This window comes from Ovis aries, chromosome 24 (genome assembly GCF_016772045.2).
Source record: "Ovis aries strain OAR_USU_Benz2616 breed Rambouillet chromosome 24, ARS-UI_Ramb_v3.0, whole genome shotgun sequence".
Lineage (NCBI taxonomy): Eukaryota > Metazoa > Chordata > Mammalia > Artiodactyla > Bovidae > Ovis > Ovis aries.
Genome location: NC_056077.1, coordinates 39028187 through 39047049, shown reverse-complemented (window position 1 = coordinate 39047049; position 18863 = coordinate 39028187). Strand labels below are relative to the sequence as shown.

At 43.0% G+C, this 18863-nt stretch overlaps 1 protein-coding gene across 7 annotated transcripts in view; it reads right to left on the bottom strand.

Annotated features, from left to right (window-relative positions):
* The window catches only part of RNF216 (ring finger protein 216), a 120462-nt gene extending 112129 nt beyond the window's left edge, over positions 1-8333 (bottom strand). For 5 of the 7 annotated variants that reach the window (XM_004021061.6, XM_042240389.2, XM_004021062.6 and 2 more), the window contains exon 1: positions 8202-8333. The gene's annotated coding sequence lies outside the window, so the exon portion shown is untranslated. Of the gene's footprint in view, positions 1-5508; positions 5546-7425; positions 8050-8201 lie in introns of those variants that run through there. The other 2 variants (XM_042240386.2, XM_042240388.2) reach the window with 2 other exon arrangements.
* Positions 8334-18863: the final 10530 nt, after the last annotated feature.

Below are 18863 nucleotides of genomic sequence, written 5' to 3'. Positions count from 1 at the left end.
AGATGAACAAAGGATCAAAGACTAGATGGGATATACATTTTTAAAAAGTGAAACTAAACAAAAAAATAAATAAAAGGAAATAAAAGATTTTCTAAAAAGTAAAATTAAAAACTCATTTACTACAACATACTGAATGGGAGAAAAATATTTGCAAATCATAACCCCTAGTAAGGTGCTAAAATCCAGTATGAAGAACTCGTACATCTCAATGGCAAAAATAACAAATAATCCAATATCTCAAATTAAGATATTCAAATGGCTAACAGGTATATTAAAAAGCGCTCAACATTACTATACATCAGTGAAAGGCAAATCAAAAACACCTCTGCCTGTTAGAATGACTATCATTCCTTCAAAAAGATGAGAGAGAACAATGCTAGCAGGACATGGAAAAAAGGAACACGCTACACTGTTGGTAGGGTTATAACTGGAATAGACACTATGGAAAATAGCATGGGAGTTCCTCAGAATTTTAAAACAGAACTACCACATGATCCTGCGATTCCACTTCCGGGTGTGTAACTGAAGGAAATGAAACCACTGTTGTGAAGACCCCTGCGCTGCCATGATCACTGCAGCACTATTTACACCAGTGAAGGCATGCAGACGACCTAAGTGTCCAATGACAGACGAACGGGTAAAGAAAATGGAGTAATATTCAGCTACAGAAAAGAAGGATATCCTGCTATCCCTAACCCTAATCCATCTCTCACAGAAACTGTAAAACACCGAGGAAAATTAAGGAGTAAATAAAGGAAGAGACATACCACATTCACGGGCTGGAATGCTTGATTATGCAAAGATGTCAGTTCTCCCCAAACTGGTATACAAGTTTAATACACCCTTACTCAGATTTTTTAAATGGATATGCACTAGATGATTATAACATTTACAAGAAAAAGTAAAGACCCCAGAATCAGCAAAGCATTCATAACCAAAAAGACAGAGGATTTACACTATCAGATATTAAGTCTTGTTATAAAGCTGCAGTAATTAAGACAATGTAGTACTGGCAAAAGAAGGCCAATGGAACAGAGTCCAGAAACAGATTTGTTCACATGTGGACATTTATGACAGAAGCAGCCCTGCAGAGCAATGTTAACATATGATTTTTAAACTGTATGACACTGTACTGGAAAGCTATATTTTGGGAGGATAGGGAAAAATCAAAGAACTAGACCTCATCTTTATGCCAGACAAAATAATTTTTATGTGAACTGCTGATTTAAATGGTAAGGTAAAATAAACTTTCTGGAAGATAACATAAAATACCTTCAAAAATCAGAGCTGAGAAAGATATCTTTTTTAAAATAATAATTTATTTTAATTGGAGGCTAATTACTTTACAATATTGTGGTGGGCCGACTCCAGTACTCTTGCCTGGAAAATCCAATGGATGAAGGAGCCTGGTAGGTTGCAACCCATGGGGTCGCTAAGAGTCGGCCGCAACTGAGCGACTTCAATTTCACTTTTCACTTTCATGCATTGGAGAAGGAAATGGCAACCCACTCCAGAGTTTTTGCCTGGAGAATCCCAGGGATGGCAGAGCCTGGTAGGCTGCTGTCTACAGGGTCACAGAGAGTCGGACACAACTGAAACGACTTAGCAGCAGCAGCGGCAGCAGCACTGTGGTGGTTTTCGACATATATTGACATGAGCCATGGGTGTACATGTGGCCCCCTGCCTCCCTCCCCATGGAAAGATATCTTAAATAGGACAGAAAAAGTGTTGTCCACAAAAGCAAAGACTGAAATATTGTACATTAAAACAAATATTCTAGTCACCAAAGAATTATTAAGAGTGGTGGTGTCCAGCGGCTAAGACTGAGCTCCTTACGCAGGGGGTCCAGATTCAATTCCTGCTCAGGGAACTACAGCTCACATGCCGCAGCTAAAAGAGCCCACACGCCACAACTAAGACCTGGTGCAGCCAGACAGATAAGTTCTTTTTTCTTTTTGTAAACGGCAAGGTTAGAGAGGAAAAAGGTCACTATCACGGGAAAAAAGAGTGTTTGCCTCTGAAACAGTATTTGGGGGTTAAGAGGAGAGGATTATTTAAGTCTTTCTGTAGTTTGATTTTTGAACCATTTTCTTGCTTTACTCTGATGGACATCAGAAGAATGAAAATCAAGTAAGAATCAAAGGGGGACAATTTTAACTGCTACGGCACCTTTTTAGTTCCAAGAGTCTATCTGTAACCTACAGACTCAAGGTTTTTCTTCTTAAGAAAATTTGTTTTGTCTTCCTGAGAGAAACCACGTGCTTCAAAAGAGGTAGGCCCTAGACCATGGCTTCTCATAATATGACGTCTATAAAAAGATAATCAAATAATGTCAGTATTTTTCAACTAAAACTTACAGTTTTATAGCAAGACTGTGTTTTAAGTATTACAACAGAACTTTCTGATATCTATAACTGGACAAAGGTACCTCAATGTTTAAAAATTATAAATCCAAGCATAAGCTTAGATATCTCATCTGAAATAATGATGTTATTTCCAAATGGCATAGTAAAAGGAAAGAGCTCTGGTGTCTACTTTCAACTGCCTTTATTCAAGTGTTTTTCTTTCCAATACAACTTTCAAGAAGTACTTTGAACACTTAATTTCAAATTTCCTATTTCTTCTTTTACCACAACTAGATTCCTTCAATTTTACACTGGAAAACAAAGGAAAATGTGATTTATTTTGCATCTAATTTGGTTAGACTGTTAAGTTTGTAGTTAAGCAGATTACCAGTGCTGCTTTAAAAGCAAGATTCCTCATGAATGGCATGTACAGTGGCCCCAAGCTGCAGTGAGAAGTCTGATAATGAAATTTCTACTCCTGACTAGCTTCTCTGTAAAGGTCATTTAACTCCCTGACATTCAGTCCTCTCATATGGGCTCAGATCAGACTGTCTAAGTATGAACCCAGGTTTTACCAACTAGTCAATCAGTGACTATGCATAACTGCTTAATCTTTCAGGCCTAATTTCTTTCTTCATGAAATGAGAACACAGCTGTTCTGAAATTGAGTTAAATACATATAAAGTGTTTAGTAGAGCACCTGGCACAGTAAGGGCCACATTATGACTATTATTATGACTTGTGAAATGGGAAGAGTAGATGTACAGTTTTTGTTAACAATTAAGGGTTGATAATACAGCCCAACCAGGGTAGGGATGGGAGGGGGTTATTCTCTTCCAAGCTACTTTTCACTAGTGCTGTAACTATTCACATAAAACTTTTACTTCCTTCTTTAGGAAATTTCATTTTTCCTCTGGAAGTAACAAGAACCTATATATGTCTTTTCACTTAATGATCAGATACCAAAGTGGAGTTCAGAAATAGGAAATGCCTTTCAAGAAAGAACAGTTCAATTATTTCTTGCCTTTAATTATAAAAATCATCACATACATTTATGATTATACTTTATGGTCAAATATACCAGTTAAAGCTTCTAAATTAGAACCAGAAATTAGCATGTATTCATCAATTCATTACTCAGTGGAGAATTCTTTTTTTTTTTTTAAGAATCTCATGTGGGTAATATTGAAAGAGTTTAAGAAAATTGTATGGTACTACTTCTATGTTCCTTCCTTTCCACTTCCCACAACTGTCCTAATGATCTTTTTTTAAACCCTTCTCTTCCTTGTATGAATGAATCAACACACGATGAGAAAGAGTTCACATTTTGTTTTCTCCATATGCCCTTGACTCCGTCTTATTCATAAGTGTACTTTCAGTGTTTCACAGTTGTTGAATGAACGAGTGACTCTGAAAATAACTTCCTCTGCCAGAGACTGGAGCTGTTCATCACAGCCATATTTAAGTAGGCAAGTAATGTGGCTTACGTGAAAAAAACCAGTTTCTCATTCTCTTCGTCAATTATAAAGTATTACACAATGTAGTATAATAAAAAATTACATCATTATAGAAAATCTGGAAAACAAAGGAAGTCAGGAAAAGATGGGAATCATCCATGGTTCTCTCATACAATTTTATTATTGTCAAAACTGCATCTTTCCTTTCCTGTGACCAGAGTCCGTAGGTCTGTCTTAAACCAACTATTTCCTTCTTACTCCTCTGTTCACGTCACTCCTCCACTTTTCCTTTCAGATGCTCCTAATATAACACTGTATGGTCCTGGGGTTTTGCAGTGGTGCTGCTTTCCAGAATACTTTCCAAAAATATGCCCATCACTTTTGCAACATTGATTTTGGGGTAATAAAGGAAAGGAGGGCAAAGGAGAGCCAGGCCAGGCTGGGAGAAGCTGACATGCCCAGGTTATACCAGCCCCCACAAAACCACTTCCAAGCATATTTTTAAAAATGTCTATAAATGATTACTGCTCTTCATTCAAATACTAGTTTCTCATCTTAATATTTAGATAGCCATTCTTTGTAATCCTGTACTAACATGTAATCAATATCAACACAAAAAAGTTGCTAATGGTTATTTCTAAGCAGTAGGTTTATATTTTTGCTTCCTTAAATTTTGATTTTTCTACACTAAACTGGTATTATTTACTTAACACTTAAAGAATCTGTGTTATGCATCACGGGGAATAACAAAGAAAATCACACATGGATCTTGCCTCACAGAACTTCCATCAGTGAGAGAAAATAGGCACACAATTGAGTATCTACAAAGCATGGTCTTTACTGCAAGACAAAGACTGTGACAGTTAGGAGAGGCCAGGCAGTCAGGGAAGGCTGAGGGGAGACAGCCGTACTTAAGCTAAACTGAATGCTCTGCCAGTTCCACGCCTAGTTTTTAAGACAGTAGCACTTCCATCAAGGGCTCTGGAAGCCCAGAGTGACCATGTAAGAAGTCTGACTACCCTACCGGAGAGACCACATGGAAAGCTCTGACACTACATGGAGAGGGAAAGGCAGCTGGGCCGTCTTCCAGCAGCCTCAGACAAGCCATTTGAATAAAGAAGTCATTCTGGAAGTATATCCTCCAGTCCCAGCCACTGTGGCTGACAGCATGTGAATCAAAAAAAAAAAAAAAAAAGGTCCCAGGTGAAATCTTCCCAATTTCCTGACCCACAAAACTGCCAACAAGTAAAACTGTTGTATTAAGTCACTAAGCTCAGAGGTGGTTTGCTAACAGAAAAGTGAAGCACAGCTCTAATTTTTATTTTTTAACACAATGGGAAGGAATGCAGAGTTGTGCTTTAGGAACAACGACCAAGCTGCAAAGTGTAAGACAGACTTCAGAAGACATCCAGAGGCAGGAAAACCCAGTAAACAAGAGTCAGTGAAGTGGGAACTAAAGGTAAAAGGTAACAGCAAGCAGAGGAAGGAAAAGACGTAAGATACTAATTATAAAGGTTAGGGTCAATGGGATTTTTTTTTTAAAGGACACAGCACATGGCATGTGGGATTTTAGTTTCCCAACCAGAGACTGAACCTGCAACCCCTGCAACGGAGTCTTAACCATCAGACCACCAGCAAAGTGCAACGATGGGATTTCGTATGTAACTGGTCATCAGGGCAAGAAGAAGCAAGGAGTCAAAGTTGACCTCGATGTTGAGATCAGATGACTGGACGATGGTGATACTATAACGAAAGAACAATGAAGTTGATGAGTTCAGAAAAAGAAAATGCAATGCACGTTAATTTCAATATACATACAAAATGAAGGAACTAAGGTAAAATAGCATCCATAATCACAGATGATATGCAAACAATTAGTCTGGAGTTCAAGTGGTTTCAAAGAGCTCTAAAAATTCTGTTATCAGTATCTTTTCACAACACGAAAGGTTTTAAACAGAAATTATTCAAACTTTTCAGTGGGTAGGCTAACGAGCTTAACATAAAACATTAAGATTTTTTTCTCCAATTGTCAACTGAAAATTGGTTCGGAAACTGGGATGGATAAGCAAGCATATCCCCAGTCCACAAAGAAGAAATCAATGTTTTCAATGATATTTTTAAAGTTGAATCCTCCGTTAACTCATGACATCCTGCCCATTCTATCCCAACACTGTCTACAAGTTGTACCCCCCAATGAATTTTCATATAGCACGGAATTTTGTTTTTGTTTTTTAAACCACAAATCTCTTCATGGCAGAACCAAAATCCTTACCATGGCCTATGAAACCCTGCCTCACATGACCTTGCTGACCCAGCCAGCCCCACCTCATACTTCTTCGCCTATTCACCATTCTCCAGAAACCACGGCTCAGGTCCTAGAAAGTGCTGTGAAACTTCAGGTTCTTCTCTCTGCCTCTCTTTGACAAATTAATTCTATTTACTCTTCAGTTCCCCATCTTAAAATTTCACTTCTCAGAGAAAAACCTTTCCAGACTAGTGTTTGTTCATATGTCTCTCACGCCTTCCAAGTACTACCACAATCAAATATTTTGGAAGCTATGCTTAACATCCACCTCCTTTGCTAAAAACAGTTCCAAGAAGGTAGGGAACTGAAAGTTAACCTGTTAGTTCCTCAGTCATATCCGACTCTTTGCGACCCCATGGACTGTAGCCCACTAGGCTCCTCTGTTAATAGGATTCTCCAGGCAAGAACGCTTGAGTGGGTTGCCATTTCCTTCTCCGGACAATCTTCCCGACGCAGGGATCGAAGCCCAGTCTCCTGTACTGCAGGCAGATTCTTTACTGTCTGAGCCACCAGGGAAGCCCCAAGAAGGTAGGACTCTAGTGCAATTCATTTCCAAAGCCTCAGGACACAGCATACAGCCCGGCAAAAGTAAATACGTCACAACTTCTTGAATATTCACAAGTATAGCAGGATAATTAGGAGTATGAACTCTGGAGCCAAACTGGGTTCGAGTCCCAGCTTAGACTCTTACAAGGTAAGTTATTTTTTCAGCACCTCATTGTCTCCCTCTTGAAAATAAGGGACGACAAAAGCCATGTTATCGAGGATTCAGAGTTAATATACGGAAAATCCTTAGAACAGTATCTAGCTAAAGAAAATTATGACGTCTGTAAAGCTCTTACCACAGCCTAGAACACTGTAAATACTCATTAACATGAGCACAGGCTCTCTCATCCACCCTATTTCATAAACTTTCAGTCTTCCAGACTCATAGCTCAACTTCCTTCATTACACTTCTCCAAACGGGCTGCAAGGCTTCTTCTCTTTCTGCAGTTGCTGCCTGCCTTCAGGAGGAAACTATAAAGCCTCTATTTACGTTAACAGGGAGCTCCGAAAATCTCCAGAGCCCCAGGCTCTCGAGCTATTTCCTTAAGTCCAGCCACTTCCTACTCCCAGCTACTATAAACGACTTCTGGAAAAAAAAAAAAAAACACCAAAAAAAACCCAACAACCTAACGGAGCAAGGCCGTTTCTCCGCGGTCTTCCTGCGGGCCAGCGTTCCGAACGCGGCCGTGCCCTCTCCCAGCCGCGCAAGCCATCTTCTCGTGGTATCAAAAAGCCTAAGCCCAGCCCCCTCCAGGCGCTCCTCACGACGCACCCCGACTGATCACAGCGCTCCACTCGCTGAGGTCGGCACGGAGACCCCGCAAGGCTCTCAGCGCGCTGGGTCACGAGACCGGAGCGGCCCAAAGTTTTCGACAGTCGCCCCACGCGGCATTCGAGCCACAACCCACGCGAAACAGCGCCTTCGTTCGCCGCCCAGCACTCCGAGCACACGGGGCAGGGGTTCGCTTTCCCTGCGCTGCCCGGGGTTCGGGGAGTCCTCACGAGGGTGGGCAGCCGCGAGCGGCCGCCTTCTGGGGAAGACGCCCCTCCAGAGGTGAGCCGCGAGGGTCCGGGCCCGCGGCCCGCGGCTCCACCCCCACCCCCACCGCGGGGCGTCGGAGTTCAAAGTCACGGCGCTGCGCCCCCCGCGCGCTCCGGGCCGCGCTCCGCTCCACGGCCACCGCTTCCCGGGAGGTGCTGCCGAGGAAACTCGAGTCTTTCGGCGCTTTCGAGTCCTCGCGCGGCGGACCCACCGACCGGCCAGCGAAACTTCCCGAAGTAACGGGACCCGCGGCGGGTCCGCCGGCCGCCCGTGCCTTTGTCGCTCTTGCCTGGCCGCCGGCCCCGCTGCTCCAGCCGCTCGGCGCTGCCCGGAGCCGGCCCTGGGCTCGCTCGCGTCGGGGCAGCCGCCCGGCCCGGCCCGGCCCGCGCCCCCCCCGGGGCCCTTCACGGTCGAGCCCCCGCCCCCACCCCCGGCTTAATGGAGGCGCCCGGTGAAGACGCCACTCGCCCCACAGAGCCGGCCGAGGAGCCGCGGCCGATACTTACTCGCCACTCGACTCGCCGGCTCGCGAGGCAGGCTCTGGGTCTTCTGTCGCCGCGGTTTCCAGTCAGCAGGAGCGGCCGCGACAGCCTGGTTGCCGCCGCCGCCGCCGCCGAGGCCGCCGCTGCGCTCCTTCCGGCCTTGCCGAGGCGTCACCGCGCGCCTGCGCACAGCGCCCCCTCCCGACTAATGACAGGAAGAACCATAGAGGCACGCAGGGGGCTAGGGAGGAGGGGTCTGGGGAGTAAGACCATAGAGAGGGACTCCTGTCCTTCGTCCCAGCTCGCCGTGGGCTGAGTCTTGACTTCGCCACTAGGCGGGAGGACGAAGGGAGCCCCGTGAGGTGTCACTATCACTCTGGGGTTTTCAGCTCCAGAGCGTGAAGCGGGTGAACGTGGAAATCTCCTGGATCTGCATTTATTTGAACCCATTGCCTTTGGCAAATCATTCACGGAACATATTTTCAGAGGGCTTCCTGTGTGCCAGGCACTGTTCTGGGGATTGGAGCAAAAGCAGTACAGAAGATCCCTGTTCCCATGAAACTTGTAGTTTAGTGGACAAGTCAATAACTGGTGAACTAACGAACCTATTAAAATACTGGCTCAGGCAGGAAGTGTTCGGAAACACGCACACACACAGAAGAAAAAGCAGAGAAAAGGATAGAGTGATGGGGATAATTGTTGTTTACTCACTAAGTCGTTTCCGACTGTTGTGACCCCAAGGACTGTAGCCCACCAAGCTCCTCTGTGGGATTTCCCAGGCAAGCATAGTGGAATGGGTTGCCATTTCCTTCTCCAGGGGATCTTTCCCACCCGGGGATCGAACCCACACTTCCTGCATTGGCAGGCGGATTCTTTCCAGCTGAGCCACCAGGGAAGCTGCGATGGAGATAATAGTGCGGTCGGTCTAAGTCAAGTGAGAGAATGGGCCATGGCGACCACCTGAAGAAAGCGCTCCAAGCAGAGGGTATATATAGCAAGAGCAAAGCCCTGAGATTGTGAATATGCCTGGAGTGTTAGAAAAACAGGGTGATGCCCCGTAGCTGCAAAGCAGTGAGACGGAGTGCTAGGGAATGGGCTTGGCAAGCTGGTTAGGAGCCAAATAGTAGACGGTCTTAAAACGCATTTGGATTTTAAGTGTGATGGAAAGCTGCTGGGGAACTGGGGACGGGTGTGAGTTGATTTGCTGGTGTTTTCCAAAAGCACGCTGGTGGCTCTTTGGACATAGACCGTAGAAAAGTAAGAGCAGAATCAGGAACACCAGTTATGAAGCTGTCGCAGGTTCTAAACGATGAGAGATGGTGACTTGGATCAGCACAGCCGAGGAGGACGTGTGATGAGAATGGTCGGATTAGGGATTGTTTTTAATGTAAAAAAGATTTGTTGATGGATTGGATGTAGACAGAGAGAATGACAGGAATTGAGGATAACTGCAGGTTTTTGGCTTGTGCAGCTGGGTGAATGGTGATGCCATTCACAAATTCGGGAAAAATCAGGAGGAACAGATTTTGGCTGGAGTAGGGAGAAGTGAATGTGTTTCTTCACGTTGCATTGCAAACTAGACCCTAGCTATGTCAATAGGCAAATAGATCTATGAGTCTGTAGCTTCAGAAAGATAAGAACTCAGAGGCTGGGGACTTAAATTGGGATTTACTAAGATACAGATAATATATAAAGCCTCAGGACTGGCTATACTTATACCCGGGGAATGAGTGTAGATAGAGGAGAGAGGACAGCTGAGGGAGGCCAGGGTCACCTAACATTTAGGATCTGGAGGAGGATGTCAAGAAGGAAAGAGCAGTACAGGAGGATGAAACACAGAAGAGAGTGGTATCCCAAGGCTAGAGAAAGAAAGTGTCCCGAGGAGAAGGGAGTTATCAACAATGCCAAACGCTCCTCGGAGATTCAACACAATACAACTGAATTTCAGTAAAACCAGAAGGAGAGCCGTTAGCTAAGAGTGAGGTCAGAGAGAGGGTCTTGGAGGTTTGTGAAAGAAAACGATGAGAGAATGAAATGATAGCAACTGCAAAGGGTTGCTGGTCTGGAGTTCTGGGATTATAAACTTAAAGTGAGGCCAGGTAGCAAGGAGGTGGATCTTTGTCCAGGTACTTGCATAGATGCAAAGGTAAGAAAGAATCTAGAGAGATAGAAGGGTGTCAAAGAGAGGGATTCTTAAAGCTGAGGTCTTAGAAATTGGTGCAGTTTTGGTAATGATGAAGCCTAGGGTGTAACTATATGCTTTGTAGTCAAAGATGGAGAAGCTCTATACCATCAACAAAAAACAAGACCGGAAGCTGACTGTGGCTCAGATCATGAACTCCTCATTGCCAAATTCAGACTTAAATTGAAGACAGTAGGGAGAACCACTAGACCATTCAGGTATGACCTAAATCAAATCCCTTATGATTATACAGTAGAAGTGAGAAATAGATTCAAGGGGTTAGATCTGATAGCCTGAAGAACTATGGATGGAGGTTCGTGACACTACAGGAGGCAGGGATCAAGACCATCCTCAAGAAAAAGAAATGCAAAAAGGAAAAATGGCTGTCTGAGGAGGCCTTACAAATAGCTGTGAAAAGAAGCGAAACGAAAGGCAAAGGAGAAAAGGAAAGATATACCCATTTGAATGCAGAGTTCCAAAGAATAGCAAGGAGAGATAAGAAAGCCTTCCTCAGTGATCAATGCAAAGAAATAGAGGAAAACAATAGAATGGGAAAGACTAGAGATCTCCTCAAGAAAATTAGAGATACCAAGGGAACATTTCATGCAAAGATGGGCACAATAAAGGACAGAAATGGTATGGACCTAACAAAAACAGAAGATATTAAGAAGAGGTGGCAAGAATACACAGAAGAACTATACAAAAAAGATCTTCACAACCCAGATAATCACGATGGTATGATCACTCACCTAGAGCCAGACATCCTGGAATGCAAAGTCAAGTGGCCCTTAGGAATCATCACTACAAACAAAGCTAGTGGAGGGGATGGAATTCCAGTTGAGCTAGTTCAAATCCTAAAAGATGATGCTGTGAAAGTGCTGCGCTCAATATGCCAACAAATTTGGAAAACTCAGCAGTGGCCACAGGACTGGAAAAGGTCAGTTTTCATTCCAATCCCAAAGAAAGGCAATGCCAAAGAATGCTCAAACTACTGCACAGTTGCACTCATCTCACACGCTAGCAAAGTAATGCTCAAAATTCTCCAAGCCAGGCTTCAACAGTATGTGAACTGTGAACTTCAGACGTTCAAGCTGGATTTAGAAAAGGTAGAGGAACCAGAGATCAAATTGCCAACATCTGCTGGATCATCAAAAAAGCAAGAGAGTTCCAGAAATACATCTACTTCTGTTTTGTTGACTATGCCAAAGTCTTTGGCTGTGTGGATCACAACAAACTATGGAACATTCTTAAAGAGATGGGAATACCGGACCACCTGACCTTCCTTCTGAGAAATCTGTATGCAGGTCAGGAAGCAACAGTTAGAACTGGACATGCAAAAACAGACTGGTTCCAAATAGGAAAAGGAGTACATCAAGGCTGTATATTGTCACCCTGCTTATTTAACTAATATGCAGAGTACATCATGAGAAACGCTGGGCTGGAAGAAGCACAAGCTGGAATCAAGATTGCCGGGAGAAATACCGGTAACCTCAGATATGTGAATAACACCACTCTCATGGCAGAAAGCGAAGAAGAACTAAAGAGCCTCTTGATGAAAGTGAAAGAGGAGAGTGAAAAAGTTGGCTTAAAGCTCAACATTCAGAAAATGAAGATCATGGCATCTGGTCCCATCACTTGATGGCAAATAGATGGGGAAACAGTGGAAACAGTGGAAACAGTGACTTTATTTTGGGGGGCTCCAAAATCACTGCAAATGGTGACTGCAGCCATGAAATTAAAAGACGTTTGCTCCTTGGAAGAAAAGTTATGACCAACCTAGAAAGCATATTGAAAAGCAAAGACATTTCTTTGCCAACAAAGGTCTGTCCAGTCAAAGCTATGGTTTTTCCAGTAGTCATGTATGGATGTGAGAGTTGGACTATAAAGAAAGCTGAGCACCAAAGAATTGATGCTTTTGAACTGTGGTGTGTGGAGAAGACTCTTGAGAGTCCCTTGGACTGCAAGGAGATCCAACCATTTCATCCTAAAGGAAATCAGTCCTGAATATTCATTGGAAGGACTGATGCTGAAGCTGAAGCTCCAATACTTTGGCCACCTGATGCAAAGAACTGACTCTTTGGAAAAGACCCTGTTGCTGGGAAAGATTGAAGGCAGGAGGAGAAGGGGACAACAGAGGATGAGATGGTTGGATGGCATCACTGACTCAATGGACATGAGTTTGAGTAAACTCCAGGAGCTGGTGTGGACAGGGAGGCCTGGCGTGCTGCAGTTCATGGGGTCAAAAAGAGTCGGACACGACTGAGCGACTGAACTGAACTGAGAGTGTAACTGTGCGTGTGGATTAACAGGTGAAGTCATGATCATTGAAGAGGAGGGATCAGAAAGCTAAGAGCCTGGGAGTGGAGAGATAGTTTAAAAGGATGTTAAATCATCAAGAAAGATGTCAGAATGGCAGGTAGAGGGCATGGAATAAGATAGGTCCTAAAATCATCAATGAATGAGAAGGAATGACCTGCTGACCAGCAGACAGCAGGACAGAGAATGGCCCTTGCTTCCAAAGATTCCGTTAGTTGTCATATTTGTTGTTGTTTTGGCCGCTCCACCTGGCTTGTGGGATCTTGGCTCCCCGACTAGGATCCGGCCCGTGCCCCTGCAGTGGAAGTGCAGAATCTTAACCACTGGACTGCCAGGGAAGTCCCACTGTTACTATTTATTTGCTGCTGCTGCCCCCTCTGACTGAGATGACACAGGTGAGCCCCCACCAGCCCTCCTATCGACCCACAAAGCAGCAGAGCTGAGAAGAGAGCACATTCCCAAATCTCAGACATTTGAGCAGTACCACCACGAACAGTATTTGCCTAATCTACTTGTTGCCCATTAAAAATGTTTTTCTTTAGACGGATTCATTTTTGTTAAAATATATTTATTTAAGGTCGATTGGGAGTCTGGGATTAGAAGGTGCAAACTATTACATATAGAATGGATTAACAACAAGGGCCAACTGTAGAGCACAGGGAACCGCTTTCAGTATCCTGTGATAAACCACAATGGAAAAGAATATAAAATATATATGTATACACGTATGACTGAGTCACTTTGCTGTACAGTAAAAACACAACATTGCAAATCAACTATTTAATATATTTTAAAATACATATTTATGTAAAAAGGAAACAGACTCACCTCACAGACATAGAAAACAAATTTATCATTACCAAAGTTTAGGATTAGCAGATACAAACTACTATATATAAAATAGATAATCAACAAGGTCCTATTGTATAGCACAGGGACCTATATTCAATATATTATAGTAACCTATACTGGAAAAGAACCTGAAAAAGGATACACCGGAAACTAACACGATGTTGTAAATCAACCAAAATTCAATAAAAAATAAAAAGGAAACTTTATTTTACTGCTATAAGTAAAAACGTCTCACTTTCCATAAGCAGAAGGTAACCAGAAAAATATATTCCATGTTATTAAAATTTTTAAATTTATAATTAAAGCAATGAACTACAAGTAAAAGTTAAATCAAGGTACAAGACGTGAAACTTAAAACATGCTTCGTTAAGAGAAGAATGAAGTGGCTGTGGTCTGAGCTCCGGGAGGGTTCGCAGGCCCTGTGGGTGTGCTCTTTGGGTCACGGTGAAAGTAGTGGAATTCCCTTACTGAGACTGAGGTGATGTAAAAACCAGCGGCTCCGGTTGGGTTACAACATTATGTTCATTTCTGCTGTACAGCAAAGTGATTCAGATATACATATAGAGATATGCTTTTTCATATTCTCTTCCATTATGGTTTATCAGAGGATATTGAATACAGTTCCTTGTGCTATACAGTAGAACCTTGTTGATTATCTGTTCTATATACAACAGTTTGCATCTGCTAATCCCGAACTCCCCATCCTTCCCTGCCCTGCCCCTGGCTGGCAACCATAAGTCTGTTCTGTATATCTGTGAGTCTGTTTCTGTTTCAAAGATGTGTTCATTTGTGTTATATTTTTTTATTTCTTTTCACTGAGGACGATTTATTATAATTTGCTGGGAGCACACAGATACTAGTTAAACCAGAACTATGTCTACACAGAAGTGGACAATAATAAGTAGCCCTTCCACGGAGAACCGTGGGCCCTTGGTCACCGCTTCACGATGTTTTAGGTTCTTGGTGGGCCACCTGTGCCGCTCAGTTCCTCTCTCCAGGCACTCAGCCTCCTTCGTGTGGTGAGAGATCTCATGTTCATGGTGTTTTTCTTCAAGGCTGCGAGCTGTAATTCTCAGCACGAGCTTGGAAGGAATGCTTCTCTTCTGCCTGCTCTCTTTTTCCAAAGGCCCCACCTGCATCCCAGACCCAGCCGGCACTGATTATCTGCCAGTTCCGAGCTGGAGCCTCTGGCCTTGCAGGGCCCAAAGGCTTTGCACGCGGAGCTGCTTTTGTGCCTCCAACCCCATTCCTGTCAGGGAAGCCCTGCTCCTGTGACCTTGTGTCACGTTTTAGATCGTGAGTACGTGCTGGCATATGGTATTTGTCGTTTTCTTCCCGACTTACTTCACTCAGTATGATAATCCCTAGGTCCATCCATCTTGCTTCAAATGACATTATTTCATTCGTTTTTATGAATGAGTAATGTTCCGTTGTGTATATACATCACATCTTCTTTATCCATGTATCTGTCAATAGACATGTAGGTTGTTTCCCTGTCTTGGCTGTTATAAATAGTGCTGCTATGAACAGAGGGGTGCGTATATCTTTTTGAATTAAAGTTTTGTCTGGATGTGCAGCTGGGAGTGGGATTGTTGGATCATAGGGAAACTCTATTTTTCATTTTTTTCAGGAGCCTCCATACTGATTTCTATAATGGCTGCACCAATTTACATTCCCACCAATAGTGCAGGAGGGTTCCCTTTTCTCCACATCCTCTCCAGCATGTTATTTGTAGATTTTCAATGCTAGCCATTCTGACCAGGGTGAAGTGTTACCTCAGTGTAGTTTTGATGTGCTTTTCTCTAATAATTACCTATGACGAGCATCTTTTCATGTGTCTGTGGGTCATCTGTACGAATCACGTTTCTATAAGTTACTGACTGTGTCCTTAGCTTGGCTGCAATGTCAGGAAGATTTACACGGCTGCTATTTTTACTTTCTTTGCATTATTTGGATTAACACTCTGAGTGGAGAGTCAAACATTCCCTCTTCACTGACCAGAATCAGCCCTTTAACTACAGTAGGAAAAATGAAAATACGAAACAAAAACCATTTTTGTATGAAACTTGGCAAAAACTGGCACTTAAGTTAAAAAAAAAGTTCTTTATACTTGCTGCCTTAAAATGCTATCTGCCCAAAGCTCTGAAAAACTTAAAGGCAGTAATACTACAAGATTACTGAGTTTTTGTAGATTTGATAATAAAACTTGCCTATTTTAAAGAAGAGAGAGAGAAAAGAATGGAATAGTCAGTGATCAGTCAGCAATCAAGGAATATTTGTTCCACATTTATAGTTTAAGGGAAAATGAAGTTCTATATCAACAAGAGGAACTGGGGACTTCCCTGGTGGTCCAGTGGTCAAGAATCTGCCTTGCAAGGCAGGGGTCAGGGGTTTGATCCTTGGTCAGGGAACTAAGAGCCCACAAGCCTCGTAGAAACAAAACCCAAGTGCTGCAACTGCTGAGCCTGTGGGCCACATCTGCCGAGTCCATGGACGGTCATGAAGGGTCCTGCACGCTGCGAGGAAGATCCTGCATGCTGCAACCAAGGCCTGATGCAGTCAAGTCAAAAGATAAATAAACAAACAAGAGGAGTCCCTGTTTTTTGTGTTTTTTTTTTTTTTTTTTTTTTGCTTTTCATGTTAACCAGCACCACAAATCAGAAAGGGAAAAAGATACCTATCTACAGACAAAACTATTGACAACAAATGATGTTTGAAATCCGGAAATTCCGATCAACCGTACTGGCTATACTTCCATGTAACAGGGCAGGTGGTGTGACACACACACCAACCCTCCGAACCTTCCAGAGAGCTGTGGTATAATTCGTATATCCGTATGAGTCATCACAGCAGTGTTCCCTTGATTTCATTTTCTAGTTATAAGCAGTTAATGTGGCAGCGACCTATAAAGCAATTTATAACAGCAGAGGACTGCGTTTTCCTAATTTGTGCGTCATCACTTTGCTCCCAAGGGTTGGAAGTCTCACTGTCAGCTTCATCTAGATGAGGCTGTGCTCATCAGGCCATGAAGGAAATTACTCCTGAACTCTGCCTGCATTCAGAAGTAGTCATCTCCTGCCATTCAGGCCCAGTGCAGTAACAGTCTAATTTGTATTCAACACAATGCAGCTGCTCTAAGTGTACATTCCTATGAGTTTTGACAGATTATATGCCCATGTAACCCTCAGCATAATCAACACAGAGACCATCTCCATCACCCCAAAACATTCCCCGTGCTCCTTCCTTGCCAATCCACCACCCCCATCCCTGGCGCTAGGCAACCACTCATCTTTCTATCACTTTAGATTTAGAATTGCTTTTCCTATAGCTTCAGATAAATGAGCCCATAAAGCAGGTGCTTTTGTGTCTGGTTCCTTTTGTTCAACATATGTTCATTTGTTGGTAATTTTATTATAGTAAAACACATAGAAAATAGAATTTACCATCTTCACCACTTTTAAGTACACACTGCTGCTGCTGCTGCTAAGTCGCTTCAGTCGTGTCCGACTCTGTGCGACCCCAGAGATGGCAGCCCACCAGGCTCCCCCGTCCCTGGGGTTCTCCAGGCAAGAAGACTGGAGTGGGTTGCCATTTCCTTCTCCAATGCAGGAAAGTGAAGAGTGAAAGTGAAGTCGCTCAGTCGTGTCCGACTCCTGGCAACCCGATGGACTGCAGCCCTCCAGGCTCCCGTCCCTGGGGTTCTCTGGTCGAGAGCTCGGCTGCAGTGGTGTTAAATACATTTATAATGTTGTGCAATCACTGTCACCACCTGTCACTGTAACTTTTTTGAAAAACCAGAATTCTACACCCATTCAACAATCACTTCCAAAAAAAAAAAAAAAACAAAAAACAATCACTTCCCATTCCCTGCCCCAGCGCCTGTCAACCACCATTCTACTTTCTGTCTCTAGGATTGACTACCCTAAGTGCGTTGGAGAAGGAAATGGCAGCCCAGTCCAGTATTCTTGCCCGGAGAATCCCAGGGACAGAGGAGCCTGTTCGGCTGCCGTCTATGGGGTCACACAGAGTCAGACATGACTGATGTGGCTTAGCAGCAGCAGCAAGTACCTCATTTAAATGTGCCCATGCAGTGTTTGTATTTTTGTGACTGATTTATTGCACTTAGCGTGGTGTCCTCGAGTTTTATCCATGTTGTAGTATGTGTCAGAATCGTCTTTCTTTTTAAGGCTGAATTGTAGCCCATTGTGTATGTTACCATGTTTTGCTTATCCAGTCATCTGTCAGTGGACACGTGGGTTACTTCAGTGTTTTAACTATTGTGAACAATGCAGCTGTGAACACGGGCATACAAATATCCCTTCGAGATCCTGCTTTCAACTCCTTTGGGTGTATGTTTACCTGCAGCCTACCAGACTCCTCCATCCATGGGATTTTCCAGGCAAGAATACTGGAGTGGGGTGCCATTGCCTTCTCCGTTACTATTCAGAAGTGGAATTGCTGGGTCATATGGTAATTCTGGTTTTCATTTTTGAGGAACATACTGTTTTCTACCGTTTTGACATTCCCATTAACTGCTCAAGAGTTGCAACTTTTCCACATCCTTGCCAATATTGTTATTTACTGTTCTTTAAAAAAATGTTTTCCATTCTAAGGCAATGAGGTGGTATCTCACTGTAGCTTTGATTGACATTTCCCTGATGATTATGATCTTCAGCATCTTTTCATGTGCATGCTTGCTATTTGTGTATTTTCTTTGGAGAAATATCTGTTCAGGCTTTTGTCCATTTGTGAATGAATTTGTTTCTTCATTATTGAGTTTTAGGTGGTTTCTATATATTCTGGATACTAATTCCTCATCAGATATATGATTTCTCTATATTTTCTCCCATTCTGTGGATGGCCTTTTTATCTCCACTGATATTGTCTTTTCAATTTTTTAAAATTTATTTTTGTTGTATTTTATTGTTTTATTTATTTAATAATAATACACTGGGTCTTAGTTGTGGCAGGATCTTCGCCACAGCACTGCACTTCTCTTTATCTGTGGCACCTGGACACTGCTGCTCCAAGCCATGTGGAATCTTAGTTCCCTGATCAGGGGTCGAAACTGCATTGGAAGGCAGATTCTTAACCACTGGACTGCCAGGAAAGTCCCTACATTTGTGTGGTTTAATTTTTGTTTCCCTAATGGTGACTTATGTTCAGCATCTTCTCCTGTACTTATTGGCCTTTTTATTTCTTCTTTTGTGAAATTTTTGTTCAATTTTTTGGCCCATTATTTAAATTGAGTGCTTCATCTTCTTACAATTGTTATAAGAGTTTTTTTTTTTTCAATAAAAGTCCTTAGTATTGTGCATATTTTCTCTCAAATCTCT